Genomic DNA, 21,219 nt, shown 5'->3' on the forward strand with positions numbered 1-21,219 from the left:
GGACCGCAACCAGCACATCCAAGAATCACTTGTGTGAATCAAGTGGGTTGTGAGTCATCTATTGCTTGTTTGGAAGGCTGTGAGGAAGATATAGACCCTAATATTGCCTATGGGATTGATGCACTTGAAAAAATTCTACAATACTACATGGAGGACTATTGGGGACAAGTCAAACCTATCTATCAAGTAGCTGCTCTTGCTACAAGAGGCCAAAATATCAATTAAACTGCCAAGAGACCACCTCTTCAATGCTATGAGTGTGGAGTTCCACATCGTGTAGCCTAGTGGCCTATTAGGCTACAAAAGAATACCACACTAATGCAAACCAATCAAGCGAGCATGTCTACAATGCCGATACTCATGTGTAATCAATGTGGCATAGATCATTGGATTGCCGAATGTCCCAATAATCCGAATGCACCAAAGATAACGCCATTGAATTTAATTGAGGTTATTGAGGAGCCAACACAAAGTACGTCTATGGTACCAGTAAATTTACTCACACGAGCGATTCTCCAAAACCAAAATTATAATCATGAAGAAAGAGACACGGCATCAATTGCCCAATCTCAGAAGAAGAAGACGCGAAGGAAGAGATCACAAAAAGTAGCGAAGTCAGACCCCAGCTCAAAGACCAACATAGGGACTAGTGACGACCCCATATATATGAATGACGCTGAAGAATATTTTGATTCATGTGAAACCATGGAGACTAAAACAACCACTAGGAAAGAAACAAACAAGAAATATGGTCATGAGCCACAATGGTCAGGACCCAAGAAGAAGATACGAACTTACCCAAACCCTACAGAGGAGATCAAGTGAGTCAAGCAATTAATGGGTTTGGTAGAAGAGACCCAAAGGGATCTAGAGCCAGCAGCTAGTCATATCCAGATTACAGACACAATGTTCCCTACGCAAAAGCAACCTCACAAAGTCCATAGACCACTAGCCATACCTAGTGTCATCCAAGAAGAAAGTGACTTAAAGTCATGGGAAAGTGGGTGTACTCACTTCTTCTTGGAGAGAATGTTTACAGAGGAACTACTTGACCCTATCAAAGAAATGGAGATCCTATCTTCCCCACATCTAGGGACTGAAGCCCAAAAGGCGTCGTAATCACTACCAAGGGACTAACTGAGAAGGGAATCCTTGATGGTGGCGTTGGGGTTAGCATTGTGACTAAAATGGGAAGACCTCACCTTGGGACTACAAACATAGTGGTAAAGATGGCCAATGGCACTATTGTTAAGCCTATTGGGATGCTAGAAGATCTCAAGATCAAGGTCTTTGGACACAAAATAAGGCATACCTTCATTGTTATAGATTTTTCCAAGCACACTATGTCATCTGAGATGATCTTAGGACGTCCTTTCATGAGGGAAGCAAAAATGGTGCATGACTGATCTAAAAACCATGTCTACTTGCAGTTCCAAGACTCTGTCATTCGAGTTGATCTTGTAACTGGTCGGGCACATCCTCTAGGAAACAGATTCATAATTGATCATAGATTTGACACCATATTTCACTCAGCCCCATTGCAGTTTGTTACACGTGTAAAATGGACAGTGATCTTGGGGAAGATTCTCCTTATATGGATGTTCTACTACCTGGGATGACTAACTCTGACAAGTGGATTGGGTCCACCTAGCAGCAACCATAGATACTTGGGGAAACATGGGTAACACCTATGGGGAATGAAATGCGACAACTCATACCCTTAAATATGATAGGAGCAATGCATCTAGCTTCTGATGACCTACAAGATGAAGGCTTGATTGACATTGGAACCAGTAGCGTCTCACAAGACTATAGGCCACACGATTCGGTGTCAGAATCATCAATTGAAATTGACTCTGAAGACAAAGAATTTGAGTTAAATCTTGGTGCAAATGTGGGGACAAACCACTCAACCCAGTGGTACGTGACATGACAATCTATCCAGAAGATCAAAAGACACAGGTAGTGATTCATCCAGTGACTCTTCACTAGAGATCGGCCATAATTAAAATTAGACAAGAAGAGTAAGAGATATAAGAGGCGAAGATATTGAGCAAATGTGTGTGCTAGAATAAATGAAAAGAAATCTACCGCGGAAATTAATTATGTAGGGGCATGTGATGCTCATCGGAAGCAGGTAGTTAACTGGGGTGAATACCTTTAAAGTGTTATGTGGTGTAGTCTACAACCCATTGATATTGCATATCTAGAGGCTACAGAGAGGCCAACGTTGAGTTGTACCGTAAGGAGACGCCAAAATCAAGAGTTAGCTCGACAACAAAAGGAAGCAGAAGTGAAATCACAGTCCATAGAACAACAAGACCCCACAGACTTACACCCTGCACCTAATTATTTCAAATCCTACACCACGGAGAATCATAAGGTTGTGTATACAAAGGCTCAAAGAAAACGTATCGATGGAAGAAATGGAGTCTATGATGGTCCATCGATAGTTAAGGAAATAGAGTTAACATACCCTGGTGAGGAATCCAAACCTGTTTTCATTGCCCAAGATCTGATAGAGACTGAGGAGTATGTACTTAAGGAACTTCTCAAGGAATTCAAGGATATATTTTCTTGGACATATCATGATATGAAAGGTGTTCCACCTTCTGTGGTGCAACACACGATTTCCATGAATAGCATGGCTAAACCATTCCAGCAACGACCCTACCCAATGAATCCTAATTATGTAAAGATTGTTCAAGAAGAGAGTGAAAATCTTGTCAAATGCGGATTCATATACCCTATCGAGCACTCAGAATAGGTGTCTCCAATAGTGATTGTGCCGAAAAAGAATGGGAAACTCAGAGTGTGCGTGGATCTCAAGAAGATCAATGCCGCCACTAAGAAGGACCATTACCCCTTGCCATATTTAGAACATGTGCTTGAAAGAGTTGCAGGAAAGGAAGCTTATAGCTTTTTACATGGGTACTCTGGATACAATCAAATCACAATTGCACTAGAGGACCAAGCTAAAACGGCTTTTATAACCAAATTCGGAGTATCTGCATTTTGTGTTATGGATTTTGGCTTAACCAATGCTCTTGCTACCTTCCAAAGATTAAGAAACACTGCTTTTAGAGAATATTTGAGGGAGTTTTGTGAAGCTTTCTTAAATGACCTTTGTGTTTATTCTTCTTGGAAAGAATATCTATCATGTTTACAAAAAGTGTTTGAGAAGTTCAGATTGTATCGCATCTCCTTAAACCCTTTTATATGCCAATTTGGGCTAAACATGGAGTCATTTTATGGCATACAGTGTCCAAAAATGGGATTTCCACAGATGAGGACAAAATTAAAGTCATTGTTGATTTGCCACCACCTACAAAATATAAAAGAGTTCAAAGGTTCATGGGCCATGCTGGTTATTACCGACGGTTTATCTTAAAATTTGCCAAGATAGCTCGTCCTTTGTACAAGCTTCTTATTGAGTTCCACTGGACCGCAGAGTTTGACCATGCTTATGAGTCATTGCAAAAGACCTTGACAAGCGCTCCCATTATACAAGTGCCCGATTGAAATGTAATTTTCCATGTGCATATTGATGCATCAAAGTTTGCTATTGGGTGTGTTCTAACTCAACCAGGAGAACAGAAATTGGACTACCCCATTAGCTTTGCAAGTCGTCAATTAAATGATGCTGAGAGAAACTATACTACTACAAAGATGGAAGGTTTAGCTATGATTTATGCATTAAAGAAATTTTGCTACTACCTTCTTACCAACAAGTTTGTTTTCTATGTTGATCATCAAGCATTGTTGAATCTAGTAATAAAAAAACCTTGTTCCACGGGAAGAATTACACGATGGTTGTTAATTCTTCTTGAGTTTGATTTTACCATTGTGGTGAGACCTGATAAAAGACATGTCATGGTGTATCATTTGTCGAGCATACCCAATGATGAGCCCCTACTAGATTCGATGATGAATAGTTAATGGTTTTCCACCCAAGGAGCTTCGTAAGGATATAGCTCAAAAAGTGTTAAAAGAATGTGAACCTTATTCTCTAACTGCAGGAACTCTCTACAAACTAGGGAAGTACGATATGCTTGAATGTTGTACTCGTGAGGATGAGTATTTATACATACTGCAAGAACCCCATATGGGTATAGCTGGAGGACATTTCTCAAGGGAACTAACTCCTAGAAAGGTGTTGCAATCAAGCTACTGTTGGCCTACCTTATTCAAAGATGCATCACTTTTTGCAAATGGGTGTGATGAATGCCAACGTTATAAGATCACACAACAAAAGGATAAGATGCCCTTACATCCTATCAAGGCGACTCAACCATTTGAAAAATGGGGTTTAGAATTTGTAGCCCCAATTAGTCTGGCAGCTCGTAACACTCAATCTCGATATATTATTGTTGCCACTGACTATGTTACAAAGTGGGTGGAAGCCAAGGCGACACGCAAGGCTGATGCAAGGTCAACTGTCAATTTTCTCTTTGAGACCATTATTACGTGATTTGTGGTTGTCCCTTTGAGATTGTGAGTGACAATGGTACTCATTTAATAAATGGAGTGATAAAGGAACTCATGACAAACTTCATGATATCCCACCATAAGTCCACACCTTATTATCCACAAGCAAATGGCCAAGTTGAGAGCACTAACAAGACCTTAATTTCTATCTTGACCAAGACAGTGGATGCTTATCACACAGATTGGGATTTGAAGCTAACATCAGCTCTATGGGCCTATCGTACTTCTTACAAAGTGTCTACTAATTGTACACCATTCAAAATGGTATATGGCCAAGAAGCAGTTATGCCATGGGAGTTTGTAATTCCTAGTCTACACGTAGCTTCACAAGAAGGTTGGGATGGTAACCCTTTAGTTGAGCGTTTATATATCCTTGAAATGTTAGACGAAGAAAGACAATTGGTTGTGCAAAATGCACTCGTGGAGAAAGATAGGAGGAAGAAATGGTTTGACCATTATCTAAAGAACAAATATATCAATGTTGGTGATAAATTCCTTATCTATGGAGTACGTAACAAGAAGAAAAAGTTGAAATATGCGAGAAAACAACCATATAGAGTATGTGAAAGGTACCATTCGTGTGGAAACTCTCCATGGAGTTGAAACCATTAGATTCCTCAATGGGAGTAAAATTAAAAGATATTATGATACTTTAATCCAAGAGGAGCTATGTGGCATCCATTAAAAAAAAGGCAGCCAAGGCACAAGCAAAATTAAAGAAGATACAAGCTCAAGCTGAGGCTAAGGAGTGACAACAACGCATAAGACGCCAACGAGAGGCCAACCTTGGAGTTACACATGCATTTCACGTTGAAACAGAGGGTGATTGGTTGGACTTTGACACACCTCTAAGATACCCTATTGAGCTAAGTAGCGCCTATGGGAAAGTGCTATATACGCCTTATTGGACACGGGTGCTAAATATAATCTGTTGTCATATGGGATGTGGTGTCAGTTAGGAAAGCCATCTCTATTTGAGAGTGCTATCCAAGTCAAGCGTGTCAACAAGAAAAAAACCACGGTTTCTGGAATCTGGCACACTTTTGTCTGTTATGACAACGGGGTTGTAGCTCAAGAATTTTTTGTCATGCCTGCTAGAATTATGGAAGGTAATATAAACTTAGGACACATGTGGATGATAGCTACCAAATGAACTATTGATTGGGGGACTGGGAGTGTCACAACGCAGAAACCAACTCTTAGCCCTGCCATTCAAGCCATAGTCCTTGAGATATTTCCTCTGGAGGAAATAAAACCCAAAACATTGCATGTCTAGGAGGTTGAACCATATGGCCCTATAGCCCAACTCTCTAGAGCTTCAACTTCTGTAGTTGAAACAAAGCTTGAGACACACAAGACCCATCTTAATATAACGAAGAAAACATACAAGTGGGTCCCTAAAGCTTCTTTAGCAACCATTGGTGATGCTAAAAAATAGGAACCTTGTAACAGACGGCCCACTCACTCCCAGAAATGTAAGAAAATGTTGCCTTGGATTCTTAAACGACTATTGAAAGCCCAAGGCTACTATCAAGAAAATGATCAAATCTGGGTGCCAAAATATAAATTGTGTTCTTACCTGTCACCTGACCCATGTGAATCAAATCCTGTGACAATAAAGCCGACTGAAGATCAGGAAAAAGGAAAGATCACATAACACTATACACCTGATCAGGAGCTAGTTTCGGTACCTAAGCGAGAAAGTTTTGTTTCTCTCAGCTCAACCATAGAAAAAACAAATGAAGCTTCTTGCTCTTCATGTAGTTCATATACGGAAATAGAAGCTTCGACAAAACCTCCACCTACCATTGTACATATCCATACAAACAAGAAAGAGTTTTAACCTCCCGTTGTAAGTTCACCACCTACAACAACGTTGCAAATAAAATCATGGGAGAGTAACTTACCACCCTTGCAACTAGATGAAATGCCTAGGGCGGTCGAAAACTATTGGTCAAAGTCTTCACCCATAACAACTTGGAACAATTGGTTTCAAAAGGTGATGACATCATTTGAAAAAGTATGATCTATCCAAGGAAGGGGGGAGTGTTTGTTGACATCCATCATTCACTTGCTCCCCTCTTAACCTTCCTCCCTGACCTCTCAATTTTCTAATCTTAGGGAATGTATAATCGCTTCCACTCTGTGCGATCTATTACAAGGAACGTATGGATTAGCCCTAAAATACATTTTCAACAACGTATAGTGTTTGTCTTTGGCCCAAAAAGGCTCAATAAAATATATTTTTTCACGAGATCCCATGATACTACCCCTTATAGACTATAACTTTTCTTTTGACATAAGTGTAGTTATCTTGCTATGAACCAAGAGGATTTGTACATACAATTAATTCCAATCACTAGACAAAACGTATACATTATGGTAAACACAAAATTACAATTCTAAAGAACAATTTGTATCTTGTTTGGCTGGCAAATATTGAACGTCATTAACTCATCTATTGACCCTTTCATATTACGCATGATACGATACGATAATAGCCTTTATGTTTTCATCTTTGTGTTGTTTTGATATGCTCTTTTTTGTTCTTTCTTTGTGTGTGTGAGTGCAAGAGAGAAAGAGTGGGGCTTCTTTGATTGCACTTCCTTCCAAACACTAGACTTCATGGCATCTATGATATAACTCCTTCATATAGTTTTTGGAGTTCTCTCACAAACTATCACAGCCAAAACCCCAATGCTTTCGTGGCAAGACAGCAACTTCTCGATATATTTTTGGTGAACCTAACGTGAATCTGCCAGGGTGAGAGTTCCATGGGTGATAATGTGGAGCAACATGGTATGCATTTTGACCCATAAACAATACAAATGTTTCAAGCATTTGCAATGTTCATGTAACAATAACATGCCACTAAAAGAAGGGAGATTGCAGCAACCAAAGCCATACAAACGGTCGTCAATAGAATGGATCAGTTCAATAACAAAGATGTAACCATGTACTTACGCGAGTATGTGAAGGAGATGAAGTTGCAACACGTGTCCGAAGGTGAGATGATTCAAAGCTTTGAGCTACTTGTTGCTCCAGAAATTTAGGGAAATGATGGGTTTTTGCCAAGTGTAAAGCGGGATTGAAGTGGTACAAAAAAAGGGTCTTGCTTGATCCAAAAATAAGTGAAACTTTCTCAACAGGCTCCTTGGTAACAAGGAATGGATTTGTATGTTTTAAAAAACTTGAAGATTTGAAGAGATGTGAGAGGCAATATGTACATAATGTACAAATAGGCATGCCAAAGAGAGTGGGTTGCTAGAGCCTACTGAAAATGTTTTGAGTTTGTGTGAACAAGTTTTTTTTGTAGATAGTTTAGGTGAGCTTGATGCTATAATGGAGTCTAGTTTGCACTTGAAAATGAAGTTGTAAAAAATTGCTCTCTGGAAATGTATCAATCAATAGAAGCCTTGATAGAAAACCAATTTTTTAAGCAAATAGTTGGCCCAGAAGTGCATGTTGAAACTAAATACAAGAGTGTACCAATGAAGGTGAAACCAGTAGCTTCACACTTACCACCAAACAACATGGAAAAGATTGAGCAGGCTTCTTTGCAACCAAGTTTGAGGAATCCAAAAAAGATTGGGCACACCTTCACAAAGGAGTTTTTTCAAGAGTTGCAGATTGGTTGTGAAGAGTTTTTAACATAGGAGGAGACAAAATGCTTTCAGGTAATGCTTTCAAAGCATGGTAAGGCTTATGCATTTGAGCACATGCGATAGGATGTGTTGATCCTTCTATCGTAGCTCCTATGGTAATTTTTACAATACCCCATGTGCCTTGGAATCTTCAGCCTATTCTGGTTCCAAAGACTCATTTGCCAAATTTAGTAGAGCTATTGAATGAATGGGGATTTTGCAGCCTTCTTGTGCTCCATACTCAAACAGGTTGTTCACAGTTCCAAAGAAGAATGGTGCTCTACGCTTCATCCAAGATATGCAACCAGTGAACAAGGTGACAATTAGAAATGTAGGTACATGTCCAATTGTGGATAAGTTTGCAGAGGAGTTTGCAAGGAGGGAAATCTAATAAATGGGGATCTCTACTCAAGGTATGATCAATGTCAGCCTGGAATAGAAAGTAGAGACTTGACAACTATGAGGACACCTTTAGGTTTTGTAAGAATGTGTACCTTGCCGCAGGGAGCAACCAACTCGCTTGCACATATGATGAATGGGATGAATAATGTATTACGTGAATTTAATCCTCAAATCACAATGCCTTTCATTGATAATTTTCCTATCAAAGGATGCGAAGAAAGTGATAAAGATGATGCTTTGCATCTTAAGGGATGTCCCAGGAATGTAGCAAATCAAATAAATGTTTTTGATAAAATTTTGTCTAGGTTTGAAGAAGTGAATCTTACTTTGTCAGTAAAAAAGTCTATGTTTGGTGTCAATGAAGTGCTCATTGTGGGGTACATGTACGGGCCATATGGTAGCAAGTCTTGTCCAACAAAGGTAGATGCCATCCAAAGAATTGAAAGAAACATGCACTAGCATCACTGAGGTTAGAAGGTTTCTGAGAGGATGTTATTTTGATTCCATATTATGTACATGTAGATGATCCTCTTTATCAATTGCTTAGAAAGATACAAAAATTTAAATGGACATAATCACATGAAAAAGCTAAAGTTGGTGCTCCAGTCAGCACCAACTTTGAGAAAGGTAGGCTATGAGTGTCAAAGGTCATTAATTGTGACAGTAGACACGAGTCCTACAGGAAATGGATGGGAACTAGGGCAAGATGATGAAGAAGGGCACATGTATGTGGTGAGATTTGGTGCAAAGGTAATAAGTTTTCTCCAAAGAAACTATACACAAAAAAAGAAAGAGTTATGGGGTATAGTTACAGCCTTGAAAAATGGGAAAGAGTACCTAATTGGTGCATGTGTGGTTGTAGAAATAGATTGTCTACCACTTCTTGGGACGATTACAAGCTGCTCAACACCGGACATTGCTATGTTGTGGTGAATTTCCTACATTAAGTTTTTAAATCCCAAGTTTAAGCACATTGCAAGTAAAGATAATACAGTGGCAGATATGCTATCAAGGGCAAGGTATAAAGATGAGTAAGAGTGTTAGGAAATAAGACGTAGCTAAATAGATAATTGAGTAGATTACTTAATGGAGAGAGACATATTTATATACACGAGATTATAGAGTAGAGAGAGAGAGAGAGAGTACACACGATATACGTGGTTCACCCAATGTGGGCTACGTCCACGCGAAAGCAGCCACTCAATGGCTTTAGTACTTCAAAACAAGAAGTAGTTTACAAAGGGATTATACCCTTAATGGAGCTCCCTCCTTGCTTCAATCTCACCACCTCACACTCACCTTGTTGCATCAACTTCACACTATGAAATGTGTGTAGAAATGGCCTCCTTTTATAGGCCAAAAGGGCTGTCCTCTCTTATGAGAGACAACCATGTGTAGCCGCCCTTGTGCGAATAAGTCTAAATCGGACCCTCCAATCCACCCATGTGTGGCCGCCCTTGAGAAGACAAGTCCGCTTTTGAATTCGGCCACCGGCCACCGGCCATTGACTTCCGACCACCGGCCACCGGTCAACCGACCGGTTGTTTTTCGACCGCTTTCCGGCCGCCGTCCGGCCATAATATTCCGGCGAAAAAGAATATTCCAGCGAAAAAAAGGTCTCGGGGGCCTCCGCCCCCGAGGCCTTTAAAGTTTCCCCTGATTCTTGTCCATGAAAATTTTGGTTTCCGGTGAGTGATTTTCCTTCACGCACGATGGCTTCTCCTCATAATGGGGGCCTTACAAATGTGCCCTTTTACCACAGAAAATTACAAGGGTAAATCAGGCTCCATACTTAACAATCTCCCACTTGGAGATTGATCTCCAAACCAAACCTGTGACTGCTTTCCATTCTGGCTTCTTATCCTTGAATGCCGATTGAAGATGAGCGAAAAAGCTCAACTTCTCCTTGTTGACCACCTTTGTAAACATGTCTGCAGGATTTTCACTTGTATGCACCTTTCCTAGCTTTAGTTGTCCCTCTTCCAAAAGAGTGCGTATGAAGTGATATCTCACCTCAATGTGCTTTGTCCTTGAATGAAAAGCTGGGTTCTTCGCAAGATGTATAGCGCTTTGGCTATCACTGTACAAGACACAATTGTCTTGTTTTAATCCAAGCTCTTCTAAGAATCTGTGAAGCCACAAAATTTCTTTGCTTGCCTCCGTCATTGCTACATACTCTGCTTCCGTGGTAGAAAGTGAAACCACTTTCTGCAGCTTTGAAGCCCAGCTTACTGCTGTGCCTCCAACCGTGAACACATAGCCAGTAGTGCTCCTTCGAGTATCTTTGTCACCTGCCATATCTGCATCAGCATACCCTTCTAGAAAAATATCAGTTCCTCCAAAATACAAAGCATTTGTTGTTGTCCCTTTTAGATACCTAAGTATCCACTTCACAGCTTGCCAATGCTCTTTACCTGGGTTGTCCATGAACCTACTCACAACTCCCACTGCATGTGCAATGTCTGGCCTTGTCCAGACCATAGCATACATTAGAGAACCTACCGCTGCAGCATATGGAACTTTAGACATATAGGCTATCTCCTCTTGTGTCTTTGGATACATATCCTTCGTTAGTTTAAAATGCCCAGCCAAAGGTGTAGAAACTGGTTTTGCATTTTGCATTGCAAACCTTTCTAGTACCTTCTTGATGTAATCTTCTTGAGATAGCTTTATTGTCTTCTTCGTCCTGTCCCTTGATATTTTCATACCAAGTATCCTCTTTGCAGCACCTAAATCTTTCATTGAAAAAGATTTGGACAGCTCCTCTTTTAGGTCTTTGATGTCCTGCATGTTAGCACTTGCAATAAACATGTCATCAACATACAACATTAGGATGATGAATTTCCCATCTCCCAAATTCTCCGTGTAGACGCAGTGATCCGAGTTGCATCTTGTGAATCCACGATCCAACATCCATTGATCAAACTTCAAGTACCATTGTCTAGATGCTTGCTTTAAACAATACAAGCTCTTCTTTAATCTGCAAACCATTTTCTCCTTACCTTTTACTTCATACCCCTTTGGTTGAAGCATGTAGATTTCCTCCTCTAAGTCACCGTGAGGGAATGCCGTATTTACATCCATTTGCTCGAGATTTAGATCATGAGCAGCCACAAGGCTTAAGACAAGCCTAATTGAGTTTATTTTTACAACAGGAGAAAATATTTCATTGAAGTCAATACCTTTCTTTTGAGAAAAAACTTTTACCACAAGCCTAGACTTGTACCTTTTCTTCCCACCTTCTTCTTCCTTTAGCTTGTACACCCATTTGTTTCGAAGTGCCCGCTTACCTTTAGGCAACTCAACCAACTCCCATGTTTGGTTGCGATGTAGTGAGTGCATCTCCACTTGCATGCTCTTCGTCCATTCTTCTTTGGATTCATGTTGCATAGCTTCTTTATATGATTCCGGCTCTCCAGAATCTGAGATCAAGAGATAGTTGAAGGAAGGAACAAACCTTTCTGGAGGTCTACTTGCTCTTGTAGATCTTCGGGGAATAGGTTGAGGCTCCTCATTTGGTTGACGTTGTTGCACATTGTCACCGTTTGCAGTCCTTGAGTCTTCACCGTGCTCAAGCTCCATGTACTCATCACCTGTTTCTTTTGTTTGTTTTCTTTCCAAGTAATCTTTGTACATATTTTGTTCGTTAAAAATTACATCCCTACTCCTTAAGATTTTACCATCTTCATGATTCCATAGGCGATACCCAAAGTCTCCTTCTCCATACCCAATGAAGAAACACTTTTTGGACTTTGCATCTAACCTTGATCTTAGGCTTCTATCTATGTGCATGAAAGCCTCACACCCAAACACTTTGAGAAATGCATAATTCACCGAAACTACCTATCCATGCCTCTTCTGGAACTCCCCCATCCAATGCCGTTGAGGGTGACCGATTGATTAAGTACACAGACGTACTTACAGCTTCCGCCCAAAGCTCAAGCGGTAGGCCTGCATGTAGCCGCATGCTTCCTGCTCGTTCCATGATTGTCATGTTCATCCTTTTCAAAATCCCATTTTGTTGAGGTGTCCTTGGGGTTGTCCTTTGCCTCCGAATGCCATTGCTAGCACAAAATCTTTCAAAAGCTTGGCTGCAATATTCGCCTCCATTGTCGGATCTGAGGTATTTAACCTTGGTACCTGTTTCATTCTCCACAAAGGCTTTCCACCTTTGAAATATGGAAAATACATCGGATTTATTCTTCATGGCATAAACCCATGTTTTTCTAGTCGCATCGTCTATGAATGTTACATAGTACAATGAGCCACCAAGTGATGGTGTACTTGCAGGACCCCAAACATCAAAATGAACCAACTCAAGTTTTTTATTTTTTCTTTCATTTCTTGATTTTTGAAATTTTACCCTCTTTTGTTTACCATAAACACAATCTTCACAGAACTCTAAGTCCACTTCTTTCAAACCTGGTAGAAGCTTCTTTGTTTGAAGGATTTTCATTCCTTTGGCACTCATATGCCCAAGTCGGTAGTGCCACACCGCATTGTCAACTTCTGTAGTTGCTGCACAAGCTGAAGGTTGCGTGCTAACAGTACACAAGTAAAGTTGTGCGCTCCTTGCCGCACTGTCAAAGCAAGGGACTTGCCAATACACTGTGTGCGAGCCACAAATGGCTCCAAGCACACAACAAGCCTAAACTAGCAAGCTCAAGAGAGCAAAGGGTGTGTCACTCACCGCTCTACGCTCGCCTTCGTGGTGGATTCCTCACCGCGATGAAGAAGAAGTTGCAGTCGTGCCGCGCTCAACCGCTTCACCGCCGTCGTGCCTTCGTAATGCTCGATCGCACACACACTCTCCCTCTCTCTCTCTCTCTCTCTCTCTCTCTCACACACACACACACACACACACACACACACACACACACACACACACACACACACACACAAGGAGGTGAAGAAGAAGAAGATGGAGATGGAGATGGAGCAAGAGCACTCTTCTATTGCACAAATGAGAGAATGAGTAAAAATTAGTTTTAGTTGGCTTTTATATGAGCTCACCCCATTCACACTTGGGCGCCCATGCTTAGCCAACTAATCCCTTGAATGTCCCAGCTAGAGTGCGCCTCTCATCGGCGATCACTCTTACCCTTTTCCTATTGGTCCGACAAGCCCGGTACCTGACTCTAAATAATACAACGTTTATAGATCATAGGGTGTCCGTGTGCCGTGAGGGTTAACATGCCCCCCTTCCTGATGTAGATTCCGTCCTCGGAAGCTATTGAGTTGAAGCTGGTTCGTCGAGGTGGAAGAGCATTTGAGATGAATGTCCTTAGCCTTCTTCAGTCACTGCAAAATCAAACAACATTGGCACAGTAATGGCATTCTCTTAAAAAGCATATGCAGTTTTAGGTAGACACATTGATTGGTAAAAAAATTTCAAACAATTTGGTAGCAATGAACATTAAATTGCAATGTAATCAAATGCATAAACAGATGTCAAGGTAAAAAATTAAACAAGTCTGGGGTCGCTAATTTGACGGTCGAAAGGCACTAGAGATCGAATATTAATACCATGGGTAAGCTTCTTAATTTTCTGTGGTCAATTAAGTAGTTTAATCGTGAGAGCCAAGTATTCATGTTCGAGGGCTGACTAGAGGCTATATCTAGAAGACCTTGTAGTTAAGATACCATAAAACGAATTTCTCATGAAATCATCGCCTGACTGATTACTTTTTCTTTGACCCCCCAAAGTCTTTTCACATTGATTCAATTATGATGTGTGTGCTTATTTTGTATGCCTTGGGTTTTTTGCTTTTCAAGGAAAAGCGCCCACACTGGGAACCTCTAGGGCTCTAGTACCATAGGTGATACATGTGAGTGAAGTACCAATTTAAGCAGGGATTTCTCTTCCAGCTTAAAATTTTACATTGTGGCACTTTGATTTTTTGTTTGTTCATTTTCAGCATTTAAATTTTGTAACTTTGGGGGGTCATATAACACTGATACACTCCCCAGGCACATCACATTAGTAAACTCCCTTTATAATACTTAAGCTAAAGGTCAATAGGTTTAAGCCCACTAGAAAGCCCTAGTACATTTCATACAATGCTGCCTAAATCAGATTAAGAACCTAAGTAACCATTGCTTATTAGGAAGGCATTCCCCATGGTATTAAGAGAAGATTTCTAATACCTAGCTTGGTCAAACTAGCTTAGTCGGACTGCTTGATTTTTACACCTAGACAAGTGATTATGACAAAACATTACATTGAATTAAATGTTTGATACTAAGCAAATGCGCTGAATATTATGCTACCAATCACAATCAAAGCAGACAAACATGGATGCAAAAAGATAAGGGCAATGCTAATGGACATAAAACACCTGTTTGTGTCGATGGTCGCGCTTGATTTGAAGAGTGAGTCGAGATAAACATTCCATGAAGGTCCAAATCCTATCAATAGCAACACGCTCATAATTCCCGGCCTTGCATAGACACGTTTTTGCCCATGCACATCGCACAAACCTTAATTTGAGGTGACTCTGAATGGGAAGAGGAAAGTAACATTGACTACATTAGCTGGACAAATTAGAAGTCATTACAGTCAGACACCTTTAGAGAGAGAGAGAGAGAGAGAGAGAGAGAGAGAGAGAGAGAGAGAGAGAGAGAGAGAGAGAGAGAGAGAGAGAGAGAGAGAGAGAGAAAGATATTTTTTGACCTAGAGCATTCGGTTGGGTTTTTGCCTGCTACACCCACACTACACCAGATTTCACAGGTATAATCCTTGTCAGTACATGAATGGCTATGAATGGTCAAATCTGCACAAAAGCACACATATTAACAAAATCAATCAAATTCGAGATGGGATTCTAGAAAAATATCAAAGAACTTTTAGGAGGACTAACTAAGTTCCAAATTCATAAGCAAGTTGATAGGAATGTCCACAACTACTAGCTGAATCAAGCCATACCATCAAAGTCTAGAAATGGAGTGGAACATGGATTGTGATCCATGACCCTCCACTTCAATTTGCAAAACTAAGTAGTGCAGAATGCTGCTGGTAGAAGCGTATATCCACTGCAACAATCATAGAAAAAATTTATTGTTGAACATGGATCATGATCCATGACCCCAAACTTGCCCAAACAAGAAATTATTGGTACAGTCAGTTTGCAAAATGCCTTGGGAAGTGTGCCCTACAAATTTGGTGTCAAACGGACATGAAAACCACCAAAAGTCAAGTAAAGTTAGGATTTCAATCACGAAATGGTCATTTTGATCCGCAGTTGGAAAAAGTGATTCAAATCTTTAAAATAATGCATCTGTAGCTTAAGGAACATACAAACGTACTCTTCAATTTTTGTCCAATTTGGGTTCAGAACATGGATTCGGACCCATGACCCCCATATGCAAATTTTGTTACAATTGGGTGCAGAGTGTGTGTACAAGTTGTGAGTTGTGAAATATGGAAAAAATTCATCCTTTGTTCACATGAAGTGCTTCATTTGTCAAGGTTCAGCAATGTCATAGTGTTAGAGACTGAAGTGTGTTTTTGGTCAAAATGCAAAGTCAAGAATACATGTGAACTAGTGTCAACTCAAGAAGTGTCATAAAATGCCTGAAAAGTGGTCCATACTTGCAAAGGAGACCAAAGGGGTCCAAGAGACTCCAATTGGGCCAAAAACCAACAGATAGATGGGATTTCAGTAATACTTCAAGCCCAAATCATAAGAAAGGAAAAAACTAAACAGAGTGATCACCATCAAGGATCAAAATTTCCAACCAAAACCACATATGGAAAAATCTGGCCAAATTGGGCCATAACTTGGAAAACTGGGTGAACTAGAGAAAAACCTGACCAAACTAGAAAATAACTTCACCAGTGTACTAGGATATGCTATAGGAACAAGTACCCCATGTTTCACCTCAAAGGATTGTTGAACATGGTTTGCGATCCATGGGCCCCCTGCAAGGTTTCCAAACCAAAACCCTACTCTCATACTCCAAATGTCATGAAAGACCTAATCTCAGAATTTTAAGTTGTTTGAATTTCAAAAGCCTTATCAAAATGTCAAAAATCCTCAAGTCTGAGAAAATTTCCAAAAAATGGCATGGATTTCAAACCAATGATCCAAATTACAAAAGAAGTGAACCATAGCTTCCCGTAAGGATACTCTACCAAATGAACCATAGCTTCCCGTAAGGATACTCTACCAAATGGTATCATCAGAATTTCAAAATTTGTCCCAACATGGATTGCGATCCATGACCCCCTCAGTGAGAATTGACCAGCAACCACCTGACCTAGTGCTTATAGTAGTCCTAGTTGCATTGGTGAATTTGGTTCAAGTTTGGACATGTTTTGATCAAGTTATGCTCATTTTTTATTTTATGGTCAAGTTTGTGTTTTATCGACTTTTCTCGACAACTTTCTAGCCAACTTTTGTATCTAATCACTTGAATTTTTAATCACAGAATGCCTCAAAGATGGCCAAGGACGCAATGCGAAGCTCCACCCTACTAGGTGATGGATATCTCCTCAAATGACAAGGCCCACGTATTGGAGGAGGAGTTAGCAAAAATTCTTGGAACATCTTCATTGGGAGATTGGAAGGAGATTGGACGCCATGGTCGGAACGAAAACACCATTTTTCCAAGAAAACTATGGACCTTGCATCAGCAATAGGAGGTAATTGAATGATAGAGGTGTCTACAAATAGACTCATTCTTTTGTCTACATCCATGGGGGATTGAATTTCAGAGAGCACATTAGCTGATGTCATCCATTCAATACAGTGGAGAAGCTACATTGACAGATAAAGACAACGAAGCAGTGAAAGTTTGGATCATTGCTGACATGATCAATCAGGCACTATATTTACCACCAGGAAACCATAACTTGTTTCTCAAATGAAAAGCTACAGATAATGACAAAGAATTCGTCAAGCAACAATGACACAAGTTCACTTACAAGGACTTGGTGTATTCAGAAACGGACCTGCCACTACTCATATCGTAGCATCTCAAAGTTCAAAAGCTGCCAAGATACATTGAGTCAAACCTGCACATTGTAGTAGTGATGGCCATTAGACTCTCAGAGCAAAGAATGATTCGCTGCAACTTGGGAACATATATACTAGAAAATTCAATCGAAGCCAATCTCAAAAGAAGTGAGGAACAAGACATATATGAATGGGGGGGCAGTGCTAACTAGAATCACCTACCAAGCACTTGGAATGATACATCAATTGCCACGAGATGTGTCACAACTTGATCTCCTACACAAGTCAAATCCTGCAGTCACACTAGTGGGGCGGGACCCTCAGTAGCTCAAGCACAAAACAAATCAACAGGACAAAGCTCTCGAAGAAAGAAATCTGATAGCAAAGAAACAGAATCCAATATCAACCTCAACGGGGAAATAAAACCAAAAAATAGAGATACATCTTCAAAATACCAGATTTATGAAGATGAAGAAGATGTAAAGAAGAAGAAGAGTATACTCTCTATTGGGTGTGAGTCAAACAAAAATCAGCTGAACATAGAGACCAAATACCAATCTCTCAGACACAAAGATCCATGGAAGATGCTATCTTCTTTTGTAGTTCCTCTCTCAGACACAAAGAGAGGAACTACAAAAGAAGATAGCAGAGGACAAGAAGACAATGGGAGCAGATGCACATGATAAAGGTGATAATGATCATCATAAACCACTAGAACAACAAAAGGTAGAGCAACCTGAAAAGATAAAATAATACAAAAGGAGTACTACCACAACAAACGTGGAGCTTGCTAGCACCATGCGACAATGCAGCCACAATGATCTTAAGAGTAAAGCTACTCAAAGGCCGCAAGAAGAGTCAAAGAGGCAAAAAATCGATGATCTTGAATCATTTGACAAGTCCTCTCAGTCTCAAAACAAGGACAAAGGTGAAAAGGAACAACCCAAGGAGGAGAGTGGTGTGGAAACTTTAGAAATTCACACTGATAAATTTCCACCCCTCTCAAACCAACCAACCACCCCTCCTCCTGCTCAAGAATCTACAGACCAGGCAAAAAAAGAAGAGACAAAATTTGAGCAAATGCCAAGGATTCCACCAATAGGCAAAGTTAAGGAAAAGATGAAAGAACCAAAAAAGGAGAAGTCAACCCCACCAACAATTCAAGTGCAAGAGTAGAAGAAGACTGGAGAAGAGCCAAAAATTAAAGATCAAGAAGCAGGTAGCTCCATCAGACAACATACATCGGAAAAACAACCAATGTCTCCTTGCACAAAGGCCATTATCAAAGATGGAAATAATCTCATTCATTCTTTTGACATTGATGAGCATCTAGAGCATATTAAACTACAATTCCAATGTCAAAGGGCTCTCAATAACATCAGAGAATTGGATTTGGAAGAGACCAAATTTGAAGAGGAAAAAAAAAGAAACAAATTAAGGGCTACAACACAAGGTTGAAGAGCTTAAAATCATGCAATTAGAACTACAAGCTAAACTAGAAAGAGAAAAAAAAAATGCTGCTTACTAATACAAGGAATCTCAAGATTTCAATGAGGCGAACACCCAGCTACAAGTCGATCAATAGTGGTTAGAAGAGGAACTCGACAAAGAACTCTAGAGAAATGTAAATCTTGGGGAGTCATATGGTGTAGTCAAAAGCACCCTAGAGGAACTTTTGGCAATGGACCCCGCCTCTACTTCATATTAGCTCCCGCATCAACAATGCAAGATCTCAAAACTATCAAGGATAATCTAGCCCAAGAAAGATATAATAGTCAGATACTGACTGTGGGACATTGGGAAATTCAGAGCCAAAAAGACAAAAAAATCAAGCAGCTTAAAGAGCAATTGGCAAGAGCATAATAAGAATTAGCATCCTAGAGTGCGGCACATGCCATTGATCTAAAATGTGGACATTAGTGCCATCAAGACTCAAATAGTAGTAATGGATATTCTGCCACCTACATTTCGCAAAGAGCAATGGTCTTCCCTCAATAGATCTGCCAAACACTTCTATAGAGGTTAGGCTACATGATTTTGAAGACCCAAAAGATAGAACGGATGCAAGGGATAAAATACAAAGGTGGATTTCAGAAGTGCGGGACCCATCACATAGAGAGTATATGCAACATGAGCTTAAAGTGCTGGAATCAATGACACTTTTGATGATAACACCAGATGAGGTAGTCAAAAATCATGGGCATGAAATGATTTCAGAAGTGCGGGACCCATCACATAGAGAGTATATGCAATATGAGCTTAAAGTGCTAGAATCAATGACACTTTTGATGATAACACCAGATGAGGTAGTCAAAAATCATGGGCATGAAATGATTTCTCTTCCACTAATGAAGCAAGTGTTAGGATTCAAGCCCTAGTCTAAAGGGTCGTCTACATGTGGGAGCATGCTTTTATAGCATGGAGTTAAAATCTCTAAATTGCATGCATTTTTGCATGGCTAAAAACTATTTATATTGTAAGGCTTTTTTACAAAACAGAATACATAGCATAGTGTGTCTTCATACTATGTCGTGCTCTCTCTTGCTTTCTCTTTCATCTCATTTCTTCTTTGCTCTGCACAATCCTCCATGCCATGGAAACTCTTCGGTATCATCCACCATAGCCCACGAGCCTTTCAGCAAGAATCCCTCCTCCATGCCATGGCAACTCTTCGGTATCATCCACCATAGCCCACGAGCCTTTCAGCAAGAAGCCCTCCTCTGGAAGTGAAAGATGATGCCAAACCTTGAGCCAAAACACAAGGGGGATTACATGGGTGTTCCTGTAACAAAAAGAGCAAGTATTGGCAATTCTTGAGAATCAACCCATATGGCAAAAGAAGTGGTTCAAAAAGCCCCCACGTGATGAAACCTATTACAAAAACGCACCACAGCACCTCAGGATCAATCCAAATTTCCATCCTATCAATAGAAAGAGATCATGGGATAGCTTCTATACATGGCAAAGAAAAAAACCAATGGTGCTCAGTTATCCAATCCTCACCGAGCTATCAAATAACTTCCCACCCTCAAAACGTATATGGTGAACAAATTACAAGGGGTAATCACCCAAATGAAGGACGTCTTGGATCTGACATGCCAAATGCAGGTGAAGATTGCAAAAATGATAGTCACTTGCATCACTGCATTTGAGGACATAGAGGCAGCGGAACATCCTTGGTAAGTGTTCTTGGAAGGAACGAAAGGCTTATACTAGAACCTCTAGAAAAAGATTCCAAGTTGCATGTACTCATGGGGCTGTTAACCCAAATCATGTTTCTGCCCTTTCACTACATGCAGACATTCAAGGAGGCATTCATGACAGGGTTCTTTGAAATTGATTCTTCAATTTTCGACCCCATGATAAAAAAATATGTCTGCCTATCATATAGCCTATCAAAGTACATTATGTAGTAATCCATTTAGAGAGCAGACAACAAAGGTGTAAATCAAACTAAGGACGAAGAAGTTCAATTTACTCACCCACACACTGGAGAAGTGCACATTGGATGATTAAAGACTCACACAATCAGATAACTCAAGCAACTATCAAAGGAGCAACAAAGACAACATGAAAGCAATCTAGATGAAGATCAAGATAGTTAGCACAAGGACGTGCAAAGGCTAGGAATTGGGAAATGTTGGCAGTCAAACCAGATGGAGCCCTTTGAGTGGATTTCTTCATTTTGAGCCCCAAATTTTGATGTCTATTATTCTTTAAAAACCTTT

Source organism: Adiantum capillus-veneris, chromosome 10 (genome assembly GCF_014529385.1).
Source record: "Adiantum capillus-veneris isolate H3 chromosome 10, ASM1452938v2, whole genome shotgun sequence".
Lineage (NCBI taxonomy): Eukaryota > Viridiplantae > Streptophyta > Polypodiopsida > Polypodiales > Pteridaceae > Adiantum > Adiantum capillus-veneris.